The following is a 10805-nucleotide window of genomic DNA, read 5'->3' on the forward strand; positions in this document are numbered from 1 at the left end:
CATCACCTGTCAAAATCAGATCATCCACATAAAGAACAATGATCAATGGCTTACCTTCTACCATGATGTGGTAAAGGTTCGCATCTGCTTCACTCTTGGTGAAGCCCAACCCGGTGAAATAGTTGTCGATCCTGGTGTACCAAGCATGAGGTGCTTGCTTTAGCCCGTACAAAGCCCTCTTGAGTTGGCACACATGCTACTCATGATCAAAGGTCTCAAAACCTTCCGACTACTCAATGTACACCTCTTCCTCAATCTTCCCATTGAGGAACACAGTCTTCACATCCATCTGATGGATCTTCCAACCCATCTGAGCTTATAGTACCAGCATCGATATGATAGATGAGTACCTTGCTACAGGAGCAAAAGTCTCATCGTAGTCGATCCCCTCGACCTGTGAGAAACCACGGGCAATAAACCTTGCCTTATGTTTCTCAACACTACCTTCAGCTACCCGCTTTACCTTGTAAAGCCATCGGGAACTCACTATTGACCTGTCCTCCGGTCTTGGGACAACATGCCAAACACAGTTTCGAATGATGGAGTCGTACTCCTCCACCATAGCATCAACCCAGACTGGTTGTTGCACTTCTTCCTTGAATGAAGAAGGTTCGGTCTCTACACACTCCCCAACTAGGGCCATGTAACCAATGTACCACTCGGGTGACCTCCTCTGTCTGCACTGAGAAGATGGTTGTCCCACATTCTCTCGCGCATCCATCATCAACCTCTCAGCTTCCCTTGAGAATTTTGGCCCATCTCTGGAAGACTCAGCATGAGTGGATGTCTCCACTCCCGGATCCTCTCCATGCGGCTGCTCCGCATCAGTCTGAGGCTCCTCCTCCTTAGGAACTAAAAGTTCCTCCTTTGCATGCAACTTGAGCTCCCTCTGAAGAGATACTCGCATGGCTTTATGCTCGTCGAACTTCAGATCTTTGCGTACCACTGTCCTCTGACTGGTAGGTAGGAACACCCAATAGTTGTGGGGTGTATCAGTGTACCCCACAAGTATCCCCAACTCAGCTATTGGATATAGCTTATTCCGAGCATCTTTGGTCACTTGGCAATAAAACGATGATCCAAAGATCCTGAAGTGACTCACATCTGGTCTCTTCCCTAAAAAGGCTTCCATTGGTGTCTTCATCCCCAGTATACGGTGCAGGCTTTTGTTCTGCAAGTATACTGTTGTATTGCATGCCTCAACCCACAAATGAAGTGGTAAGCTTTGATCATGCAACATCGCTCGAGCTACTCCCACAATCAATCTATTCTTCCTTTCGGCCACCCCATTCTGTTGTAGGTTATGGGGTGCCATCAACTCCCGTTTAATTCCTTATTCTATGCAAAAGTCCTTAAAATGTTGGGAGACATACTCTCCACCATTACACAAGGCCCTATTTTCTTTCCAGATTCTTTCTCTGCCAAGGCTTTAAACTCACAAAACCTTGAGAAGTTTTGATCATTCTTCTGCATAAAGTAGATCCAACATCTACAAGAAAAATCATCAATAAAAATAACATAGTACCTTTGTTTAGCGATGGAGGCTACATAGAATGGTCCATACACATCTGTGTGAACTCACTCCAGGATTGCTCCAGCTCTACTGTCTCAATCCTGAAAGGAAGATTTTGCGTACTTACCCAAGGTACAACCTTTTCATGTATCCATCTACTCCAATTTTCACTTGGGAAGTTCGGTAGAAATCTATTGCATGATCTTCAAGGCCCCATGGTGCAAGTGGCCCAATCTTCTATGCCATAGCTCGCCAAAATCTTGGCTCTGCACCAACTCAGCTTTGGAACTCAATGCAGCACAGTCGTTTACCTCCAGCTTGTAGAGATTCTTTACTCGAATCCCAATCCTCTTGGTCTGTCTAGTGCCGATATGCCTCGGGAATACCTTTCCTTTACTAAAGACTACATCATAGCCTTTGTCTTCCAGCATAGAAATGGACACAAGATTCTTCTTCAGACCCGGTACATACTTTACATTAGTTAGGGTGAGAGGAGCTCCATGCTCCCTCTAAAACACAACCGTACCTTCACCTGAAACTCAGTACTTTCCATCATTGCCCATCTCGATCCGCATCTGGAGATCCTTCTCCTCCAAGGTACTGAAAATATTCTTGTTGCCAGACATGTGGAAAGAGGCTCCACTGTCCAGGTACCAAACACATCCCACCATGGATGAAACCATGGATGCGATGAGAGAGAAATCCAATTCAAATTTTGAGGCTAGTGCCTCACCATCTGATTCCTTCGAGGATCCTTTCTTTGATTTCTTCTTTGGACAATCCGTAGCATAATGGCCCACCTCATGATAATGAAAGCATCTCACTTTCGATTTGTCAAGCTTCTTCCCACCATGGGAAGAACTAGATTTGGAATGGGATGCCTTCCCTTTCCCTTCCCTCGCCTTACTCGCTAAGGCTATATTTTCTTCATCATCTTGCTTTGATGAAGATCCATCTCTGGTGCTTCTCCTTATCTCCTCCTGCATCAGATCCGACCAAAGTCATTCCCAATCTGACAGTTTCTCTCTTCCATTTACCGAGTCTTGGTAGCTATGTCAGCTCTTAGGAAGACCGAGGAGAGCAAGACTCACCATGTCATCATCGGCTGCCGTGATCCCTACACTTCCAAGCTCATCCCTGTAGGTGGTAAGCTTGTTCAGATATGTAGAGATCGTGTCGCCCTTTTCGCACTTGATTTTCCGAAGCTTGTCTTTCAGTGCTAGCTTCCTCTGATCAATGTTGTTCTGATATAGATCCTTCAATGTTTTCCACATTGAAAACGGTGTCTCCTTCCCATGGAGACTCGAGACTATGTGGTCTCGAACTCCCTCCAGACGGATTCTCCTCGCTCTAGCCACACATTTCTTTAATTTCGCCAATTCTTGGGCATTAGCAGCTGCTGGCTTGGGGACTTCTTGATCAATGAAGTCCTTTAGACCATTTTCCTCTAATACCGCTTCCATGCGATCCTTCCAGGCTATATAATTTGAGTTTCCATCAAGGGCATACTTAAGTCTTAAACCGTTGAGCACCATTGGTGAAATTTGAGATGTGATAAGAACTCGAATTCTATAATCAGGAACTTCAAACTTCGAACTACTCCCTTACTTGTATTATTTTTTTCAATTTGATCACCTTTGCTCTGATACCATGTAGAAATTCCCATTGTAGATCACCTGATAATGCAATATACGAAAGAAAAATACTTGATCTACTTCAACAAACAAACTTGCGGAAGCTTAATCGAGTTTAAGCAAGATCAAATAGAACACATATAATAGAGAATGAGAAATCAATCACACATGAACACAGAAGAATACTCTGGGGAAAGCCTCAGCTAAAAACCTCGATCTCTGTGTTATCATACAAGTGGAAATATGTCGGATTACACAAAGCTTTAGCTCACAAGCTATCCAGCTCTCAGTACAATCCCTCAATACCACTCACAGATTGAATAGACACAACATATGCCTTCCTCCAATCCTCCAAACCTCCTATTTCCTTGTGCAGTTTCTCCTGGGGTCCAATGCTGCCACCTGTGTGAATTGGCCTCATCACACACTCATCAAAACTCAGAAGTAACTGTGCAATCTCCAAGGAATGAATTCCTTCTGCATGCAAGAGATATCCTCAATGGAATACTCCTGCAACTGATAGTACATTGTCCCATCATCTGATCTCAACTGGGTCTCTGACTGAACTGACGTGCATGAGTTATTTATGAGAGAATATTCAGTTATCTGAAGTGCAGTAGTTACATGCATGCATGCATTAACTAATTGAACTCACAATCAGTTCCACGGACTGTTGGAACTAATCTAACTAGACTTAACTCAGTTAACTAAGCTAACTAATTACAACTCAAAGTACAACTCATCCTAATATCTTTTAATCAAGGGATAACTTCCTCAATCAAAGGGGAAATTGTTGCATGTCTTCACATAGACTTCATGTTTGATTTTCTACAACTAACTAACTCAAGATGAATTAGTTAATTATTTTGCAAACAACTACTAAGATCAAATTCGAATTTTAATTCTCAATTTTAGTTTAGGGACTAACTAAAATTGGAATGTATCCCAAAATGCTATTTATATCAGTGCTATTTTTAGCATTTATTGTTGCTATTTTCAACAAATACATCTACAAAACTGCATTCCGAACTCGTTATGGTCATTATGAGTTCATAGTGTTGCCATTTTCCCTCACAAATGCCCCAACTACCTTTATGAGTTTTATGAACGGTATTTTCTAGCCCTATCTTGATAAGTTTGTATTAATTTTTATTGACGACATTTTGATATTCTCTAAAAATCAAGAGGAGCACAAAGAACATTTGAGAATTGTGTTTCAAACTTTACCGGAGAACTAGTTATATGCTAAATTTAGCAAGCACGACTTTTTCAAAGATCAGATCCAATACTTGGGTCACGTTATAGAAGTAGAGGGAATAGCGGTGGACCCAAAAAAGATCAAAACGCTTATGGAATGGACCGCTCCAAAGAATGTTGCTGATATCAGATCCTTCCTGGGTTTGGCCGGGTATCGTTTCATTGAAGGATTTTCAAAAATTGTCTTTCCAATGACCTCCTTACAGAAAAAGGGATGCAACTTTTAATGTACAGTCGAGTGTCAGCAAAGTTTTGAAAGATTAAAACACCTACTTACCACTACACCCATGCTAAAGGTAGCAAATCTAGAAAATTATTTTGTGGTTTGCATGGATTCAAGTAAAGAAGGTGTTGGTGGAGTGCTGACACAAGAAGGAAAAGTTATTGCTTACGAATCACGAAAATTGAAAGAATATGAACAACGATATTCTGCTTATGACCTTGAATTAACAGCGGTAGTGCATGCACTTAAAATGTGGCAACATTACTTGTTGGGGAAGTAATTTTTGTTGCTAACAGATCATAGCACCCTTACCAACGTCTTCAACCAATCTAGATTAAATGCTTGACAAGCCAGATGGACGACATTTTTAAGTGAGTTCGATTTTGAAATGAAGCACCTTAAGGGGAAAGAAAATCGAGTGGCTGATGCATTGAGTAGAAAGGTACATTGCATTCATGAAGTTTAGATCAGCCAAGCATGCTCCAACATTCCAGAAATTATAAAGGAGGCATCTATCAAAGATCTAGAATACATTTTTCTTTGGTAGCAGACAAAGGAAGCTCTGTTAAAAGGGGAAAAATCAGATTTCAAAATAAATCTTGATTACCTCCTTACCTTTGAAAACAAAATTTATATTCCTAACCAAAGCTCTGTTAAACAATTAATAATGGATGAGTTTCATCGAAAACCATGTGCAGGCCACCCAGGTTACCAGAAACTATTAACAACCATCAAAAAAGGGTATTTTTGGCCCGGATTAAGGAAGGATGTTACTGAGTACTTGTCCAAATGTTTGGAGTGTGAATGGGTGAAGGCGGAACATCAGCATATCGCAGGTTTGTTGCAACCACTGCCCATTCCGGAATGGAAATGTGAGACCATATCATTGGACTTCATCACCGGTTTACCCTGCACCAGGAAGAAACATGAATCGATTATGGTTGTAGTAGACAAATTGAGTAAAACTTGTGAAATCCACTTACAAAACTGTGGAAATCGTAGACATATCTATGAAGGAAATTTTTTGCCTACACGAAATACCCAAGGTGGTAATTTCAGACCGGGATGTGAAATTTGCATCCACATTCTGGAAAACCCTTTTTTCACGGTTGGGCACCTAGATCCAATTTAGTACAGCTTACCATCCCCAAATGGACAAACAAACTGAATGGGTAAATCAAGTGCTGGAAGACATGTTATGCATGTTTGTGATGCAACAACCACATAAGTGGGAGGATTACCTCCACCTCGTGGAATTTGCATACAATAATGGACATCATGAATCACTAGGTATGAGCCCCTTTGAGGTGTTATATGGAAGAAAGTGCAGAGTGCCCGTGGACTGGAATAACCCTGTTAATAAGCTAGCATTGGGTCCTGACATGCTAGCAGAGATGGAGGAAGTTGTCAAGAAGGTTCAACAGAATCTAAGGGTTGCCCAGGATAGGCAGAAAATGTATGCAGATAAAAAGAGGACATACAGAGAATTTCAACCAGGAGATCATGTATATCTGAGAGTAAAGCCCCAAAAAAGTTCCTTACAGTGGAGGGGTTGTGCTAAGTTAGCACCCCGGTACTGTGGACCTTTTCAAGTCTTGGAATGAATTGGACCAGTAGCCTATAAGCTCACATTACCAAGCCACATTTGGGTCCACAACGTTTTTCATGTTTCATTGTTAAAAAAATATGTTTACAACCCACGACATATAATAAACTGGGAAAATATTCAGGTAATAAGCTAAGAGAATACATGTTGTTTTTTTATATATTGTTTGAGAAAATTATGACTGTTAATTATGTATTTGCAGGTCGAACTGGAAGGAGAGTTTCTAGCAGAAACTCTTCGTATTCTTGATCGGAGAGAAACCACCTTGCGGAGGTGAGTGAAGCTTTCTTAAATTATAAAGAACACCAAGGACGATGTTCCTCACATGGGGGGGGGGGAGATGTAACAACCCAAGCTCTAGGAAAGAATTATTGTGGTTATGAAACTCAGATTTATGATTTCATGCATTTATTTCTTTCACATTGTGACATTGACTGAGGCTGGAAAGCCAGATAACGAGTTGCTACCTAATTTATGATTAATTAGGAATTTAGACATGTTAATAAAATATAACTATTTGCTTTAATTAAAAGAAATAGTTACGCCCCTGCCCTGGAAAGGGAAATATAGAGGGGAAAAGAAGGAAAAAGAGGGCTATCCTAGAGCTGGGGGAAAAGACCAGTGGGAAGTTTCTCATTTACAGTCAACAGAGTGTAGGACTTGAAGCTGGACAGTGGAGTCCTGAGGCCCAAGGCACTGACTCTAGCCGGATATAATCTAGGTGTGAAATAGAGAATGTGCTTGAGGGAGAGCTTGGACGTAATCACCAGGCTCGAGGCTGGGAGGAGTGACTTTCTAGACGTATCTGGGTTCATAGAATTACAATTTTAAGAAAGATAAGTATCCTAGGCTTTAATTAAAGGATGGTATGACTTTATGAGATATTATTTGATTACAAGAATAGAATTAGAAAAAGAATTATGTAGTAATATTCAATAATAAATATGCATTAGTATATAATACTGTCAAACAGTCAGCGATCAAGAAATCTTCCTCGCACATCATTTTCTGTACAATATTACATATGCAGTAGTATATAAATAACTAACAGACAATGAGTCCCTTTTAACTAAGCTCTTGATAAGAAAATATATATATATATATATTGTTCACTCGTAAAATACTGACAAAAACCCGAAACGATGCAGGAACCTTTTCGTTTCCTTTTGGCATAACTACCCTCTGCAATATAGAGTCGAGTGAAATAGGTCGTTTTGGAAGAAATAAATCAAACCCTTAAATCCCAACAGAAAATGTAGTAAAACCCTAAGGCGAAATCTTATTTCGACAAAGGATAAGAACCATTTCTTGGAACTATTGTATTAGTAAAATCACATAATTACAAGTAAGATGTAAAACGACTTCTAGAAGGAAACGGTACCTTAGCAGATTATGACAGCAAGTCGAAAATAATAAAAAATATTGAAGTTTTTTTTTCTCTGAAACCAGTATGGTGGAAGAGATTCGTCGATGATACTAATATAAAATGGACACATGGTAAAGTAGAGCTTGACAAGTTTTTTATTCACCTAAATTCCATCTCCTCAGAAATAAAATTCACCATGGAGCTTGAAGAAAACATGAGCATTCCCTTTTTAGACATCCTCATCATGAGAAAGGAGGATGGCTCCATAGGGCACAAAGTCTTCAGGAAGTCAACCCATACAGAAAACTACCTTCACGCTGATTCCCACCATCATCCAGCCCAGAAACTTGGTGTTCTAAACACTCTTGCTATCAGGGCCCTTCGAATTTCTGACGCTGATCATCTGGATGAAGAAAAGAAGCATTTAGTCTCAACCTTTAAAGGCATAGGCTACAAAGAAAATGAGATTAAAAGAGCAATTCAGAAAGCCGAGAAAAGGATGCTATCTCATGAACCTAAGGCCCGAGATCAACCTGAAGGTGGTAGGGTTTTTCTACCTTTCATTCATGGAGTTACAGATAAGATTGCGAAAATCCTAAGAAGGAAAAACATAAGCACGCAATTCTTAGCCCCTGGAACGATTAGGCAAGGTATGAGATCTGTCAAGGATAATATTGATAAACATCAACTTAAAGGTGTCTATAAAATTGATTGCTCATGTGGAAAAAGCTACATTGGTGAAACAGGTCACGCCCTACAGACAAGACTCAAGGAACATGGAGCTGATATTAAGAATGAAAGGTCTCGTACTTCCGCCTTGTCCGAACACTCGTTAAAAACTAAGCACCATGTCTGCTTGGAAAGCGCCTCTATTATCGCTAAGGAAGAGCAACACCATAGGCGAAAGATCATAGAAGCTCTTGAAATTATCAAACACCCGCATAATCTCAACAGGGACAGTGGTATGGAGATTAGTGGAAGCTGGCTTCCCCTAATCAGAAAAATTAACCCGCTACCGGTATAATAATAATAATAATTAATTCACTATTAAACATTTACATTGTTAATTATCATTCATTAATTAATCTTTTTATTAATTAAGCATATTAATTTCTTCGTTTCTTAAATATTAAAATATCTATTTTAACCCAATTATAATAACTATTATTAATATTTACACTTTTAAATAATAGTTCTAACCTATTTTAATTTTATTCAAAATTATTTTGCTAATTATTCTAATTAAAAATATAAATATCAGCACTAACATATTTATTGTTATATATAACCAAATAAATAATAAATATTAAATTCTTGATTAATATTTTCAATTATATTCTAAATACAATATTCTTGGATTAATTTAATCTATTCTAATTATGTTCATTATTAATATTATTAATTCTAATTTTTATTATTAACTATTAGATTAATAAATATTAATTATTAATAATAATATCAATAATATTTTCAAATAGCAATTATCTATTATTTTCCTCTCGAAGCTTAATCCTAGTCTAAAAATTAATAAATAAATAAATAAAAATTGTACCAACATATATAACAAATATAAAAATAAAAATTAAATATTCCTAGATTAATAACTTTTTAACATTAATTATAATGATTATTATTATTACTTATTATTATTATTATTACTTATTATTATATTAATGAATACTAATAATAATAATTATTTCAATTAATATCATTATTAATTAATATTATTGATCAAAAATTTTAAATATTAATTCAATTTTCTAGAATTAATTCTTTTAACATTCACTTTGATCATTTGAATATCATTATATCATTAATCCTAAATATTATAATACTAATTAATTAAAAAAAAAAAAAAATTAATTAAATTAATCAGTCAGCCGACTTCTCATCAAAAAATTGTTTTCAAAAATTGAGAGCCGACATTCATCTTTTCTCTCCCCATTACTATTTAAACCCTAAAACAGCTCTTCTTCTATCAAGCATTCAAGTTGTCCTGATGATGGATCCCAGTTGGGATTTGAAATGTCGGCAGAAAATGGTTCTTACTGTGGATTCTCCGGTGACTAAGTCGAAAATAATAAACCACAGAGGTCTTAAATCCAAAATTAAACTATTTCTATTAAGTAAAATATAGTACAATCAAGAGAGACAAGAAACCCGCTGACCGGAAATGATGAAACTATCAGCCTCGGTCCCGGAGAAGGAGTGAACCATTCACGGAGCTACAACAATTGACTTGAGAGCAAAAACTGACATTTACCCCACAGGGGCAGAATTCTCAACACGATGTTTTTTCCCTTTCTTTTTGTTGACTTTTATCCAACCATCCTGGGGAGTATGAGCTAAAAAAACTTGAAGACTGGAGTTCTCCAACAGGGGGATCTCCTTGTCCGATTCAGAAGAGGAGGTCTCATGGACGCGTTTCTGGGAGATTGTTGTGACAGTGGTGTGCGCAGGAGAATCAGTGGACGGATCCATCATCTGAGGCGTCTCTTCTGGTTCTACATCGCTCTCCTCATCTTCCGAGCTTGAGGAATCAGAACTCATTGCTGGCGGCGGAGGACAAGGGGTCCAACGCTTGGGTTTGGTCTTTGCAATGTTGCCCTTTTTCGATTTTGCAGGCAACGATGGACAAGAATTCTGCAGGTACCCTGTTAGGTGACAGTGGCGGCAGCGGAAGGCAGTGTTTTCGTAATCACATTATTGTCCTGATGATGAGTCTAGTTGCAGACTCGAAACGTCGACTACAAAACATGAACACTGTGGAAAATCCGAACTCCTTTCAAAAATCACACCACAGTAATTTGCAAACTAAAGAAGTCATTGATCTTGAGAATGATTTGGTCTGGAAGTCCTTTGCTTAAATCCAGCTCCACACATATTCTGGCATATGTGTAGAGACCTTTGGTTTCTCGCCAAAAATGTCCCCTAATGAAAATGCCCAAGGTGTTGCCTATGGCTCTATATACAAGAGTATGCCATAAGTGGGTAGGTAAATTTGGAAGCCTGATCCATACAGGTGTCCTGGTAATGACTGCAGTTGCTGGATCAAAATCTGGGAACCAAGGAGTCAAGAAGAGCCCTGCAGTTCCCATGAACCAAGGGCCTTCTTCTAAAGCCTTTTTATAATGCTTGATGTTATCAAATAGAACAATGAAGTAACCTTTTGAACAGAAACTAATCTTAAAATGATGAGTCCAGTT

This window comes from Pinus tabuliformis, chromosome 3_1 (assembly GCF_031772625.1).
Source record: "Pinus tabuliformis cultivar Carrire ecotype Pingquan chromosome 3_1, CPIR1, whole genome shotgun sequence".
In the NCBI taxonomy this organism is placed as follows: domain Eukaryota; kingdom Viridiplantae; phylum Streptophyta; class Pinopsida; order Pinales; family Pinaceae; genus Pinus; species Pinus tabuliformis.